Below are 17529 nucleotides of genomic sequence, written 5' to 3' on the forward strand. Positions count from 1 at the left end.
AAATGTCATCATAATTTCTCACTGTTTTGTAGCGTTTGCTGCTGCTGCCTTCACCGGCGCTTTCAAAGTTGCCACTGTTGTGTTGTTAGCAGCACTAGTGCTTGGTTCACTCTCATCCTCTTCAGTTCTTGTATTTGAAACATTCTCCTCCTGATCCAAACTTTTCTTGCCAGATTGAAGCCACAATAGCAGTTTTGAACTTTTCATAATTTAATAATCCACCTAACATTCATTTATATTTAACCTTTTCACACACTTAGTTAAGTTAAAAAAAAAATCAGCTGCTCCCAAGCGTAAGCTTTTCAAGGCGACCGTTATAGATCGTATCACTTTGTTTCCATGGTGACGTGTCGTCACACGACCACAACCACTCAATACATACTGATGTAAATATACAAAATATTCACAAATTTGTTAGCTAAAGCATTGAATCGCCTTTATAATGATCACGTTAGTTGGGGAAAAAAAGCACAGTTTGAATTTAGCAGTTGATCACGTTCTACTCACACCGGTGAGATCGAAATTCAGTGTTTCCTCTGCGTAGGGACCTTAACATGAGACGGGGATTTTTTAGTGCAAATGACAGAAAGACACAATATGAATTGTCATTTTTAGGCGATAATTTATTTATGTAAACCATGGCATTTTAAGTGCAATATTCAATTTATTTTTCATAATTGTCTTTTTGTTTGTTTGCTGAGTGAGTTTTCAAATCTGCGTCACTCATCGGCGAAAGGTGGAAATAGAGTGTTTTAGTCTGTTATAAACAAAGCATGCACACCTACAAATAAACGCCGACACAAAGTATGACGCTCTCTTCTATACTCACTCTAACGGTATAATTATGTATCTTCCCCTGTGGCTCAGTGGTGAAATCTAAGCTTTTTAGCGCCAGAGACCGTGTTCGAATCCCGGCTCTGGCGGCAGATGAGCTTTCTTACGCACAGAAAGCGAATCCGCCCCTCGCGCCCTCCTGTTCACTCGGCGGGGGTCGAGTATTTATTTCTGAGTATTTATTTAAACTCAGGAGGGTTTTTTTCTTTAAATTAAATTTATTTTCCCCCTCCTCAGACTGGGGGTGGGGCCGTGAGTTTGGGGGGGCCGGCAGGGGGGCCGAGCCTTGACCAGTGGTGGCCGTGGCCCCCCCTGGCCACCACGTAGCTCCGCCCCTGAGTGTAAGTACTATAAGTGTAAGTATTATATCCATTATAATAATTATGAATATGCAATATTTGTTGATGTTTTTCCATAAATCCAGCAATGAACATGTAACAAGGAATGTCACTGAAAAGAAAATAACATAACAGCCATTACCTACGTTAATGTTACTCTGTCAACAGCCTATTGTCTAAATTACCGAGCTAACAGAGCTACTAGTGTTGTCACGGTACAAAAATTTCAGTATTCGGTACCAATACCAGTGGAAATCCACAGTTCTCGGTACCAAAGCTTAATTTAGATTAAATTTACATATATTAAAGTGTATATCATGGTTACAAAGATGGAAACTGTAGTATTAAAAACACTTTACAATAAGATTCCATTTGTTAGATAACATTAGATAAAATGACCTAACAATAAAAAATAGTTATATACTGTCGCAATTATTCTCCTTGGGGTTGATTTAATTTTTTTTAACATTTTTAAAATCAAAAGTTAACATTATTTATGTTAACATTATTTAATGCACAATGAATGAAGTGAACAAACATGACCAATCAAGGCTTTGTATTAAATAACATTCACAAACATTAATTAATGTTGTAAAAATATATTGTTCACTCAGTGTGTTGATGTAAGATAACGCATTAAGTAATGTTAATGAATGGTATCTTATTGTAGTGTTACCAAACTATGCAGGAGATAAAACGTGTTTTTATTTGACTTGACTGTACTTTTATTTAATCCAAAACAGCATTCATATTTAATTTTAATAGGCCTTTTTAAACCTGCTAAGAGTTATCCAGCCAATAATAAGCCTAGAACTGCTTTTCTGGTGGACTGATATTAATGACATGATGACGGCTTTTAATTTCATTTCTCATCTCCATAAATATATCTAAAGCTAATGCAAGGGATAGAAATCAATTAATTCTTTGCTGATACTTTCTCGTCATCATGAAGATCGCAGTTCGCACCGCTTTCTCCTCTCTCGTGGCGTCTGTCGTTGCTATGCAACCGTGGACATAGTCGCGCCTGGAAAAACGAGCGCGCTTGCCGCGCGCCTACATTTGAAATCTGCACGCGCAAAAAACGCGCTATGTGAACGGCCCCTTATGACAACGTGACATTAGCCTAAAGCCTTGTCCACCAGCGTCCGATCAATTTTTGACGCGACGCGACGCCTGTGACGTTTTCGCTGCTTGGGGGCGGGGTTTGTGGGCTGGACATTGTACGGACGTCATTTGTGAAAGTTTTGGAGGGATATTTTGGAGGGATATCATTTATTTATCATTTCGCAAATGGATCGACGAAGACAACTCGCTATCAGGAACCGGGTGGTCAGCATTGCGGTGTTTTACCTGCGTTGGAAGAGGGGAAGACGGCAGTTCTGGGTCCATCCCATCCTGCTTGGCCGGCAGCAGAGTGGGGAATATCACCGTCTCGTCCAGGAGCTGCGACTGGATGATGACCGGTTTCAGCAGTACTTCAGGCTGTCGAGGGAGCTATTTGACGAGCTTTTGGCGAAAGTGGGGCCGCAGATCGCCAAGAGAGATACGGTTTTCCGACTGGCTATTTCTCCTGCCCAGCGCCTTTCCATCTGCCTTCGGTAAGTTGCACATTGAAATATGTTGCCGTAGATTTGTTTACTCCTGTTGAGATAGCTAGCTACATTTGGCCCCTCTGTGGGTGAAAATTGTCTTAATTTTCTTTTAATTTAATGTGCTTTGTAGGCCTATGTAGTGTAAAACGCACATATATTAATTTGATCCTTTCTAGTGTTTTATAATATATAATATCCATAAACTTAAACAAAGATGATCCTATCCATGTATCCAACTTTATTTATTATTCTAATAACTCTTTTTTGCAACTTCATTATCAGATCTAAATATGTTTTATATGTGTTCCCCCACATTTCCACACAATATGTCATGTAAGGCAAACAAAGAGAAATGTGCATTAAGTGAAGGCAGCTCTTATTCACAAAATCTCTTGTTTTGTAAAGAATAGAAATAGACTCTGATACTTAATAGATACTTCAATGTTACTCCTACTACCTCCAAACAACATAAATTTTGTTGTACGTTCATTTAATGATAGCTTGTTCAAAGCAAACCATCTATTTAACTTATATGCACTTGGCATAAGCCTCTGATAACATGTTTGTCCTACTTTTTCTCTCTCCCTTTTCATAGATATCTTGCTACAGGTGACTCATTTTGTAGCATTGCTTTTGGCTACAGGGTGGGTCACTGCACTGTAGCAAGGATCGTGAAGGAGGTGGCAGGTGCCATTTGGGATGTCCTGGTGGAGGAATACATGCCCATGCCGGACATGCAGGAGTGGAAGGCCATTGCACAAGGCTTCAGTTCCCGTTGGAACTTCCCCAATTGCCTTGGAGCAATCGATGGAAAACACGTTGTCATCCAGGCCCCCAGCAACTCTGGGTCGTTATTTTTTAACTATAAAGGTACCTTCTCGATTGTGTTGTTGGCGGTAGTTGACTCCAACTACCTTTTCAGGGTAGTTGATGTTGGTGGGTACGGCAGGACGAGCGATGGAGGATCCTTGCATAACTCGGCCTTTGGTGAGCGCCTTCGCGACGGTACCTTGGACCTCCCAGCAGATGCGGTCATCCAGGGATCGGAGCACCGAGGAACGATGCCCTTCGTGTTTGTTGGTGATGAGGCTTTCCCCCTGCACCGAGACCTGATGCGCCCCTACCCTGGTCTGCATGCTCCTGGACCACAGAGAGTATTTAACTACCGTCTCAGCCGTGCCAGGTTAGTAGTGGAGAACAGCTTTGGCATACTAGCTTCTCAGTGGAGGATGTACCGGCGGATGATGGGCGTTAGCCCCACCACTGCAGAGCTGTGTGTCAGAGCAACGTGTATTCTCCACAACTACCTGCGTGTGAGAACACTGCAACAAGGGCAGCGGACCTCCTGTGCTGGTGATGCTGGTGATCCTGGTGGCGACTGTCTGAGGGAAATCCGAAGATTGGGGGCACGCAATGCCACACGGGAGGCCCTGAGACTGCGGGAGCAGTTTACCTCCTACTTCTTTGAGGAAGGAGCAGTCCCCTGGCAGGTCCGTCCTTGATGACATCGGTGCAACCCACCGCAAAAAAAGTTTTTTTTAAAAACCAAAAGCGGCTCTTTTAAGAGCCACCTCACTAGCTCATTAGAGGCAAAATTCCAAAGTTGCAAAAGCATTTCAACTCTCATTTTCATTTTACCCCATGAAGCACTCAAATGTTTGGTTGATTGCATTTATTCTGTACAAGGATTGGTAAATGGTAAAATGAACAAGAAACACAAAGGGCAATGCACATTGCATTGGAGTCCTCATTGAAAACTTGGCTCATCATATTCAATCATGCTTAAAACATTAAAATATTTAATCTGCACTTACCATCGCTTCCGACAATCTGGACTACATCCCTCCAGGCATCATTTTTTACCTGGACATTTCTATATATGTCCAGGCTGGAATCATATATAACCGGAAAGTTTGAGACCGCAATAATTAGCTTTTCCTCCATTTTGTAAAAAATGTACTTTTTTATATATGAAACCATAGCAACGGCCATACACAAATTCTCGCCGCCGAGTTTCCATTGGCTGCTGCCCCGCGTTTTGACGCTCTCATTTGCATAAAGTATCCACCGAGATACTTTTTTGCAGCGCCGCTGTTGACCAAATCGACGCGACACGACCCATCATGCTTTGCGGGGGCGTTTTTGCTGCCTACGTAGTTCCATAGGAAATGAATGGGCTTTGGCGTCGCGTCAGAAATCGAGACGCTGGTGGACAAGCGGCTTAATCCAAAATATTTCATCAGCGTCAGCAGCACCGCCGGTCGCCATGTCTCATGAGGAAACGCAGCTTTTTGATATAAAGTTTTTCTTGTTCCCGAATACAAATATTTTTAACGTATTTGTTCGAAATAAGTATTCGTAAAAAACACATTATTTGTGCCTTTCCGAATACCGTATTCGGGTTCGGCTCCACCCCTAATATATATATATATATATATATAATATATTTACACATACATACATACACACACTCACACTCATATAAATACACAAACATTTTACATTTTCATAATGGCTTACACAGAAATAGTACAGAAATTTAAATATTTTTCTTGAAATTTGTTTTAGATTTAGATATACAATTTAATAGTATTTATAACTCCTAACTAGAGATGCAAATTTTCTAGGCCGATTTCGATTTCCGATTTTTCATTGAGTTTGACCTGCCGATACCGATTTTAGCCGATTCCGATTTCATTTTTTTCTAACCACTTTACAGCACACACAAATATTTATTTTCTATATCTATTTTTTTTTAATAAAATACCATACCCAGCTAACACAAATACGTGACTGTTACGTAACTGCAACGTAATCTGGTGACCAAACTTTCGTCGTGGCGACGTAACTAGTTACGTCGTGGCAACCGGAAAAGTGAAATTCCTGGATTCGTTGTCACGACGTAACTTTGTAGCGTTGTCAGTAAGTAACGGCGACGTCATGGCAACGTTGTGGATCGACAGTCGTGTGTTGGTAACCAGTTGGTCATTTTAATTTTTAATAATATGGGCGGACATGCAGTGGTCTAATTTAACTTGTCCTCATTGGCCCAAAACTATTTTAGAGACTTTTTCAACAACATATGAACAATACAGACTCAAAATTTGGTTAATTCAGTTAATTTACTATAGAACAAAGCACAAACAGCAAAAACAGTATGCAAACAGGTTATACATTTAAATGAACAAGGTTTTCCCCAAAAGCTTGAACATCTAACTACTCCTACACATCTTCATTTCGGTGGCACTAATAACAAAGCAAGAATAAGAAAAGAAAAATGCAAGAAAAAAAGAACAGTTGAGTGTTTTCCCATTTAACATTTAACCCTCTGATGGTCCGCGGGGTCTTTTTGACCCGCAAATGACTTTTGCTCAAATTTAAAAAAATGTTCCCTTTGTCCAAATGGTATGAAACCTTCTACGGCTCTTAACACTTTCTAGATCTACAAAAAAAAAAATAAAGTGGAATGATATCTGTTTTTATGTTAGCGTGACAAAATTTGTGACACTCGAGGTCCTCGGGGTCTCTGGAGACCCCGCAATCAAAATAGACAAAATTCATCATCAAAATCAGAAACAACGCAGAACACATCGACAGAAATGACAGAAATAAAGTGGCACACTTCCACCAATTCAAAAAGCATCCACAATGCTGAATTATTTTGCTCACAACAAGCGCACACACACACACACACACACACACACACACACACACACACACACATATAGAGGAATACATTTTTGAGACTATAAAAACTGTTCTCTTTTCATTTGTAAAATAAAATCATCCAAAATGCAGTACCACCACAAAAATAAATTGGTGACACTGACACATTAAAAAATGTGCACACACACACACACACACACACACACACACACACACAGGAACATTTGTAAGGCTATATTTGTCAAATAAAATCCAAAATGCAGTACCACCACAAAACTAAATTGGTGACACTGACACATTGAAAAATGTGCACACACACACACACACACACACACACAGAGGAACATTTGTAAGGCTATAATTTGTCAAATAAAATCATCCAAAATGCAGTACCACCACAAAAATAAATTGGTGACACTGAAACATTGAAAATGTAAACACACACACACACACACACACACACACACAGGAACATTTGTAAGGCTATAATGTGTCAAATAAAATCATCCAAAATGCAGTACCACCACAAAAATAAATTGGTGACACTGACACATTGAAAAATGTGCACACACACACACACACACACACACACACGCATACACACACAGGAACATTTGTAAGGCTATAATGTGTCAAATAAAATCATCCAAAATGCAGTACCACCACAAAAATAAATTGGTGACACTGACACATTGAAAAATGCGCGCACACACACACACACACACACACACACACACACACATACACACACAGGAACATTTGTAAGGCTATAATGTGTCAAATAAAATCATCCAAAATGCAGTACCACCACAAAAATAAATTGGTGACACTGACACATTGAAAAATGTGCACACACACACACACACACACACAGGAACATTTGTAAGGCTATAATTTGTCAAATAAAATCATCCAAAATGCAGTACCACCGCAAAACTAAATTGGTGACACTGACACATTGGAAAATGTGCACACAGACACACACACTCAGACACACACACGCACACACACAGGAACATTTGTAAGGCTATAATTTGTCAAATAAAATCATCCAAAATGCGGAACCACTACAAATATAAAGTGGTGTGGTGGCACTGGCACATCGACAATGTGTACTCACACACTCTCTCTTTATCTCTCAGACACACACACACACACACACACACACACACACACACACAATTGTGTGTGTCTAGAATCTAGAATTAGATTAAAAATAAATGATTGAAATAAATGATAAAATCTTAAGACTCCAACATTTCTCTTTGTAACATTTTGTTCAGGTTTGATTCCAATCATAATGTAACATTATTGAAAAACTGGGGGGTTTTTTGGTACAAAAAATGCTAAACTTTGACAAAAATATTTTATTTTTGTTATAATTGTGATTTTATAATATTTAGATATGAATCCAACTGAATCCAACTTGTGAAAAGATATCTTTCAGGTAGTCTAATAGCAAATAGCATATACTGGAGCTCTATAGCCATCTAGTGGTTAAAATTATTATTTTTTATTTTAAAACTGCATTTTCCAAAAAATGGGCATAAATGTTACATTAAACCATTTAAAATCATCCATGTTATCCCCATGAATGAAAGTTAGAAATCTGGGTCTTTTATAAAGTGAATTTTACATCAAATGCTGTTTTTTTGTAAAAAGGCTATTTAAATAATTATTTATTTATTTATTTATAGAAATTTAAAAAATATCATAAATTCTCCAAAAACGGCACAAATGTTGAGTAAAAACATTAACAAACAGAATAAAATTACATTTGTAAAAAAAAAAACTATTATCTTGTTACAAAATTAAATGTTATTGTCTGGGGTCTCTAGAGACCCCAAAGAACTCGAGTGTAGACATAAATAAAGACCATCAGAGGGTTAAATACACAAAGCAATTAGCACTGAAAGATAGAATCTGTTTAAGAAGACAGTTTTGTTTAAAAATCGCTCATATATTTTTCTAAACATTTTCACAAAGTTATGTTGTGGCAAGTGCATTATTTCCTTTTAAAATAATTTGATAACTTCATGACATGTATCACTATATTCTATAAAACCTATAGTTTGAAATAATTTTTTTGTACATTTAATATTACATATTATTTTGTTTTTGTTCTTCTTAAGTCATGATTACAATGTCCATTTTTTAACTAGGAAACTATAGGCCTATTTATTATTCCTGAAAGCAGCATTAAACCCCCAAATTGTCAGGTGATGGTGCAACTGTCCAAACAAATGAACAGACTAAGAAAACAATTTAAAATGGTGTCTTAATAATAATAATAAAAACTATGCCATCATTTTAGGTTTGAAGCCTTTCATATAATTGTTTTTTATAAATATCAGTAGTTTTAAAGCTGTTGAGATAATTGAGAAACTTTTGTCCAGCAATTTGTATATTCTCAAATGTTATTATGAATTTACAAGGTAATAACAGTAAACATGATAATGCATCATCCAGAGGAGCCTAACTGATCTCTTTGGCAGAGTGAAAAAGTTTGTAGAGCCCTGATAAAATACTGATAAAAACTGCTAATTTCAAGTATGGGTAGGTTGGTGGTACAACTACAATACATAATATTTTTGTTGTACCACCTGACATGAAAACTTAAATTAGTTTAAACACTTTAAAATATCATTTAACATCTGAAAATTGTTTAAACACATTGTCTTCGTGAGTGTTGATGTCATTAGAAGTCTTCCCAAGTGAGGCTGGAGCCTGGATCCGAACTGGAGCTGCTGTAATCTCTAGTAAAATATGCTGAGCATCCTGAGATCGAAACAAGGAGACAACAGGAGAAAGATTAGCATTGCTGCTATTCATATTATTTCAGGCAAAAGATGGTCATGTGCACTTTTTACTATTTCATCACATAGTGCAAGATTATGAGATGTGTTAATTGAATGCTTGGCTAAAGAGATGTGTCTTTAATCTAGATTTAAATTAGGATAGTGTTTCTGGGCCCCAAACATTATCAGGAAGGTTATTCTAGAGTTATTCCCTTACATTCTATTAATAGGAAATCATCTGATATTAATGAGAAGACATGGCCTAACGAGTCAGCATTTTAATATTTGAATACTATATATTCTTACAATGTAAACGACCTAAACATTTCTGAGTATTATCAATGTTGAAAACAGTTGTGCTGATTAATTTTTTTTGTATAAACCAATGTAAGTTTAATCCACTTTCTTTTTTCTCTCTCCAGGATTCATTTTTAAATAGACCCATCATATATAAACAGTAGTTTACACTACTGTTCAAATGTTTGGGTTCAATAGAGTTAAAAAAAAATTATAACAAAAAATCATATTTTATTCAACAAGGATGCATTAAATTGACCAGAAGAGAGAGTAAAGATTTCTGTTTCAAATAAATGCTTTTTTTTCTTTCATTCATCAAATAACCCTGAAAAACACAAAAATATGAAGCCGCACAGCTGTTTTTAACACTGATAATAATCATAAATGTTTCATCTATGGTTTTAGTTTTACTTATTCACTTATTCATATTGCTCATACGGTGTCATTTAAGTTTGGATGTCAAAACTTTCTTAAAATAAATTAAATAAGTAAATGTAAATATGAGAATTTAAAAAAAAAATAAGAAAATAACAGATGCATGGTGATATACAGTAAGTTATGTGACAAAATATTGTGAGAAAATGGATATGAAGTTATTTAATGAGCTTCCTCACTTCACCTGTTTCCCACTTCTCTGGCACCAGCTTTCTTCAGAAATGTTGAAGTCGTGGAGCTTCCCCCCTGTTGTAGAAGGATTATTTTGTTGCTGCTGAAATCACAGAACTATTTTGATCAATTTGTGTTAACCATTGAGCTAGTTTCAGCCAATTTTCTCACTCCATGTTGTGACGTCATCGAGTACGTTTATGTTAAATACATACGTTTATGTTAAATAAATTAGCTCACTTCCAAACTAACTTATTTTTTTTACAAAACTATCAAAACCTCTCATCTACCCATAAGATGTGATTAAAAGCCTAAACTTTCATATCAAAAGCTCAAGCTATGAAGTTAGCATAACTTTACCTCTTCTGAAAACGGTTGAGATGCTAACGGACTTTTTCGAAGACACTAAACCATTTCTATAACGTAAATATTCAACAGACACATGTCAATTACAAGTAAGAGAAGTGTCAAGAACAGTTGTGTGTATTATTTGTGTGATTTTAGAGACTAAACTCACCTGAAAGCAGTGAAAACAACAGCGAGAGACGGAGATCTGCTGCTTTGTCAGTTGCAGTCAGTGGGGCGGTCTGTCGGTTTCCATGGCAACTCATCTGTTTGAGAGCGACTCGAAGGTTCACGCGCACGCGCCCATTAAAACCACAAAGCCACGCAACATTTATACAGGGTTCCCGCGGGGTCTTAAAAAGTCTTAAAATGTCTTAAATTCTGAACTTTAAATTTAAGGCCTTAAAACGTCTTAAAAACAGCCAGATTTTCATCCGCGGTCTTAAATTTCATTTAGTCAGGTCTTAAAAAAGATTTTACCCTCGTTCATTTCCAGAAACGCTGGCCGCATTAACTTAAGTTATTACAAAGTAGCAAAAAAGTATCGAAGTCGCTCGCCAAGAGGCAGTTCACATATCGCGTCTTTTTCGCGCTCAAGTTCATTCAAATGTAGGCGCGCGGTAAGCGCACTTTATAATTGAAGCGACGCGCTCGTTTTTTTTTCCAGGCGCAGCAACATGAAAAAAGACATGAAGGATGCGTGTGCACCCAAACACTACGGGTGTTTTTCTCTTCTCCGTAAATAAATCTTGTAACAGAGCTACAGCAAGTGTTTTTCGACGGTGGAAATCCATTAGCCACTAAAACTTTTTTGTCATTGTGGAGTTGCATAGCAACGACAGACGCCACGGGAAAATCGGACCGAATTTTACTATTAATAATAAAAGATAAGCTAAAGTGTATTGTAAATGTCACTAAATATTTTTTTATAAAAAGAATGAGTCAAAAAAGATAAATTAAAGTCTGAAATATGTGAGGTTTATCTTTTTATAAAAACCTTTTTTGTCAACTTTATTTGAACTTGTACATGTTAGTATATAACATGTTGCAAGACACTTTTAAAATCTGGCTATCATTTTTAATCGTATTATTTTAATGTTTATGTTAGTGCGTATTGATGCTAATTTTATTTGTTATTTGCTGTTTTTCGACATAAAACTTGGTGAATTGATTTCATTGTGTAGTATTAGTACTTTTTGAACAGGATTCTGTGATAAGTGATAATTTTTGGCACTATAATAATTAAATGAAATGTTCATGCCATTTCATCTCTAGTTATGATCATAAAGTCAACTAATTATGTGTTTTTTACAGTAGGCCTATAATATGCAAAGTACAATTTTCTATAAAAAAAATTATATCTGATTCTGTTCTTTTCTCTGACACGCGTTGTTGGGTCTGGAAGGTTACTAATGTGATTGCTTTATCTGTAAATTAAGTTAATGCTTTTTCAATTACTGAATTCATTGAAATAAAATGAATTCTCTGATTTGAATATTTTTGGGCAATGCGTCGTGTAGGTCTTAAATTTCAATCTTTATGGTCTTAAAATGTCTTAAAAAGGTCTTAAATTTTACTAACTGAAACCTGCAGGAACCCTGTTTATAAACATCTAGAATTATAACCTTAAGGTAATAAACCTTATAAGTAATACTTGAATAAAATGAACGTCTTTCAAACGTATGGAATACTAAACAAACAATTGAAACAAATAAAATATTTCATAGAAATGCAGTCTGATAAGATGGTAATGAAATTACGGGCCCGTGACGTTGCAGTTCCGTTGCCAGTAAGTCATACAATTACCAAGTTATTACGAATAGAGTACGTATCTGGAACGTTGTTGGTTATCTTATAACCTTAGAAGGACGTACTAACGACGTTGTGAGTTGGTATATATATAAACTTTATTACAGGCTCTAGGCCCAACAGCAGGACATACACCATACACACACACACAAAAAAAAACAAAACAAAAAAAAAAAACAATTACATAAACATACAATACACCCTTTTTCACAAAAGTCTTAAAAGGCACTCATACCAATGCTTCCATAGATGTGATTGATATCGGACCGAGCTACACCTGGGACTTGTGAGCCTTACCATAATATAGTTTTGTGACTCATCAAGTCGACACATAAACTTAAACATTAGGTTCCTCAAGAGGGCCTGTAAACAGCTTAGCCTCAAGTCACAAAAAAGCTTACTTGCACTGCTGCTCCTGGGCTTCTTCAGCAGTATCCTCAGACAATCATTATATGCTACCTGCAGTTTGCGCATGGTCTCCTTTTTGTAGTTGACCCATAATGGGGCTGCATACATAGGGGTACAGTAAGCACGAAACAAGTGCACTTTCACATCATCAGAGCAGTAATGAAATTTCCTGACTAACATGTTCGCTTGGACATACAACATTCGTCTTTGCCTATACATGTCAGCATCATCTTCCATCTTGTCAGTAATGATATGCCCAAGATATTTTGTACAGTTAGACACACAGATACATTGCCCTGACAAGTAAAACATAGGGAAGTGCAGCTTCTGATCTTCCTTAGTCCTACAAACCAACACAACACTCTTCTTTGCATTGTACTGTACATCAAACTCACCCCCATACTTGGAGCATATATCCAACAACTGCTGGAACCCAACAGTACTGGGGGACATGACAACTAGATCATCTGCGTACATCAGGTGGTTTAACAGAGTGTTTCCTATTACACAACCCGTCTTACATATCCCCAACTGCTTTGAGAGGTTGTCCATGTATAAGTTAAACAAGGCAGGAGACAGAAGCCCCCCCTGCCGTACTCCATTGCTTACACTAAATGGTGTCGATAGGCTATTTCCCCATTTAACCTGCATGCTTTGTTTCGCATACCAGTAAGCCAGTATACGTATGATGCATCCCGGCACACCCCTAAGCATAAGTTTAGTAAAAAGCTTATGATGATTTACTCTGTCAAATGCCTTGGACGCATCAATAAACCCAATAAACATTGTAGAGCCCTGCCTTCTATAGGATTCAACAGCTTCTTTCAATGCATAGATACATAGATCAGTACTGTGTTGAGACTTAAAGCCAAATTGATTTTCCGTGGTATAAATGAACCCACTCAGTCTATCTAGTAACATCTTTTCTAACACCTTTGAAAGAATGCTAGCTATAGCAATGGGTCTATAGTTGTCCAAACTCCCTATTTTCCCTGCCTTGTCCTTAATGACGGGCACTAATGTGACGGTCAACATGGTGTCTGGCAGTATACCATGAGTCATCAGCCCTGTCAGGCAAATGGATAGAAGGGCTGACACTCTGGGGCTGGCTAACTTGAGATGCTCCGCAGTGATGTTATCTTTGCCACTAGCTTTGTTATCAGCTAGTTGCTCTATAGCATTATAGACCTCATTGGGAGTAAAGTGTATTACATCCTCATTTAACTCACCCACACAATAGGGCTCACTTTTAATGCAATTAAACAGAGTTGCATAGTGCTGCCTCCACAGCTCTGCTATATTTTCTGCACCAGATACACCTTCGATATGGCAAGGCAATATTGTCTTGGCCCTATTTGTAACTTTCAGCTCCTTCCAAAACTCAGTGACATTGTTGCCAATCAAGTTTTCAGCCATAGAGTGAGCTCTTAAGGCTTCCTCATGCTTTCCAACAAAGCGCACTGCATATTTATATCTAGCCCTGGTAAGCTTTTTGTGTTCTAACTCTGGCCCCTGTCTGGGTTTACCAGCTATTACCCAGGACCTATGAGCCGTCTTGGCAGCTTCATGGTGGTCAACTACATACTTATTCCAGCCAGGTTTAATATTCTTAGCCTTACTGGGGTGTGTGTGTAGAGGACGACTGGCATCATGTATAGCCCTCACTATACCATTGTACATTTCATAAAGGTCATTACAGTGAGTGACATCATCACAATTAATATTTGAACATAAAATAGCACCCATGGGTAACTGCACTTCCCTTAGGAGAGCATCCGACCTCCCACAATAGTACAATACATCCTCTCTATTTAGTTTATCCCAATTCACTTTGACCATGTTAGCGCCATCTTCTGTCGAACTACTGCATTCAGGTAAGTTATCAACATTTATAATCATAGAGACAGGTAAGTGATCAGTTGTAGTCAACTCATACAGAATTTCAACTTTTTCTAGGCTTTCATGAGCATCGGCTGTACAGATTACATGATCCAGCCAAGATGTCGTGTTCCATGCTTCACTGACGTAAGTATAACTACCGGCAGGAAGGAAATTCATACTGGAGAGAACCAGTTTACTATCCTGACAAAACTGTAACAAGTGCTGACCAAAGAGAGATTTGTCATCAGAAATGTCTGCATTCAAATCACCCATCACAAATATATTTGCATATGTACTTTCCCTAATATAAGAGTTCAAAAAGGCCAATCTATTCATATATTCATCTTCATTTTTATAACATTCATATGGGGTATAAACATTTAAAATAATAAAAACATTCATAGAATGCACAACTTTAATTGCAATGCACCAGTCCACCTCTAATCTGATAATACTGATCATTGGATCATATTTCTTGCGCCACAAAATGGCCACACCTCCAGGTATTCTGCCACGCACCAATTTGGTGCTTAAATCTGTTGTGGATTCTCCTGCTCCATGAAAATCACTGTGGACAGAATTGAGTTTATCAAGGTCCTGTTTGGCTAAAAATGTCTCTTGCAAGCAGATGATGTCTGTGGTCTCCAGTAGCTGGTCAACCACAATCCGATGTGCTCTATCTCCATCATTCTGTCCTAGGCGCAAGCCTCGTGAGTTGTATGACACCACTCTGAGCACCATCACTGTTGCTAGTACTAGGCATCAGGTACCCCTGATCCCATTACAGGCACGTTCAACACTGATATTGGCACAGCTATAGATTTAGGTTTGCGTGCCTCATAGAATCGCCGCACGAAAGTGCCCTCCGGCCACAGCTCTGGATTATACATTTCATCTACTTCTTTGCACTCTGCGGTTATTTTAAAAGAACTGAACCGACTTTGCACAGCTTCTATCTTTTGGCAGGTTACATTACGCCCAAGTTTATCTTTCATATAGCTAGTCAAAGTCTCAGAGTCCAAATCAGGTGAGAATTTTGTTGCAAACACACTCACCAGTTTGGATTTTATGACTCGGATGTCTCCACCTGTACCAGTTCCAACAATGCCAACAGTTTTCTTTCCTTTGTGAGGATTCAGGCGAGGTTTGGGCTTTACTGAAGCATTTTCAAGGACCTGTTTCCTGCGGTTGTTGCTCCTCTTGCCCTGAACCAGGTTCCAGGGTGGAGTAGCTGCCATGTCACTCCACTTCACATGAGAGTCTTCCTTTGCAGCACTGGTTAGCCTGCCCAGGCCTAAGGCAGAATTCTCCATCTGGCTTGAATCTCCTTCGCTGGTCTGACCCTCCATGTCATCTTGGGTCTTCTCCCAGGCTTGAGGAGTGGACACTCTCTGAGTCATTGCATGATTGTTGGTTTGGAGAACAGGCCCTCTCCTCAGATTTGTTCTAGGCTGCTCAATAGCACTCAAACGTTGGTTTATGTCCGTAGTGATAATCCGCAGATCGTTACAGGTGTTTGTCTGCAGAGAAACAGCCTGTTTCATAGTTGTAATATCCACACTTAGTTGTTCAATCTTACCAAGCAGACAAGACACATCAAGGCTGTCGAAAGTCACAGGTGGAAGTTCATCAAGATGGTGAGAAACAAACCGAGGAACATTTTCACCAGCTTCATTAAGGAGCTTAAGGCAACTCCTGACGTTCTTTATGTCTTTTTGAGGCCCATTGTGAGCCACAAGCTTGCGAGTAGAGCCTGGACACAGTTCAAAAAGCAGTTTAGTGGAGTTTACAATCCATTCTGATCCAAAATGGTCCACAGCCATCAAAACAATCTCATCCTGCTTCACAGTTTTGAGCTTGACAAACAAAAAGTTCAAAAACTCATCTTCCACAATCACTTGCCCTGTATCTGTGCGGTAGATTTCAGGTTTTGTTCGAATTTTGCTCCTGCCTGTAGCAACTCCACATGCTGCGGCAGCCATCTTCTGGTAATATGATGGTAATGAAATTCCGGTCCCGTGACGTTACAGTTACGTTGCCAGTAAGTCGTGAAATTACCAAGTTATTACGAATAGAGTACGTATCTGGAACGTTGTTGGTTATAACCTTAGGAGGACGTACTGACGACGTTGTGGGTTGGTAATATGATGGTAATGAAATTCCGAGCATACGACGTTGTAGTTACGTTGTCAGTTAGTAAAGTCATGACGTGACCAAAAAGTACGAATACATTACGTAACTGTTACGTCGTGTGTTAGCTGGGATATCCTTTCACCCAAAATGAATAATAAAAACAAGTTTAAATGGGTACATTTTATATAAATATTTTTGAGTTTTCATTTTCTTTTCTGACATAACCTAATCCAGTTCTTGTTAAAACACACTAGACATGCACATTCTGTGCATTTTGGGCACTTTTGTTTGAAATCATATTTATTTTGTCCATCAAATGTGTGCGTTCACTTTAATTGAGCGTGAGCAGCGCAGACAAAATAGACTCGGCGGCGAAAACTTCGCTTCACTGCTGCTCACGCGCTGCTCCTGCTCCCGGTGTGAATGCACTCACTGATTAACATGCACGCCGAAAAAAATATGCGTGAAACGGCCGTAATTCACGAGGTTTCCTACATGTGCGTTCCGTGTGCACGTGATGCTGATGTTGCGCGATGTTAATCATGGCGAGCCCGAGTGCATTTGACCGGCATATGTCAGACTGACCAGCCGGTCGCCGGTTATGGCCGATCACGTGAAAATCGGCCAATTCCGGTCACCAGCGGATCAATAGGTGCATCTCTACTCCTAACTTAATAAAATAAGGTGCATCTCTACTCCTAACTTAATAAAATAAGCTTTTTTTACTATGAGGAATTATTACATCAAAATGTAGATCTGTGTGCAGGTAGACTACTTTATCTGAATGAAATACATACACTTCTCTCGCATTTACTTGTGTGC

The sequence above is a fragment of the Squalius cephalus genome (genome assembly GCF_949319135.1).
Source record: "Squalius cephalus genome assembly, chromosome: 4".
In the NCBI taxonomy this organism is placed as follows: Eukaryota; Metazoa; Chordata; class Actinopteri; order Cypriniformes; family Leuciscidae; genus Squalius; species Squalius cephalus.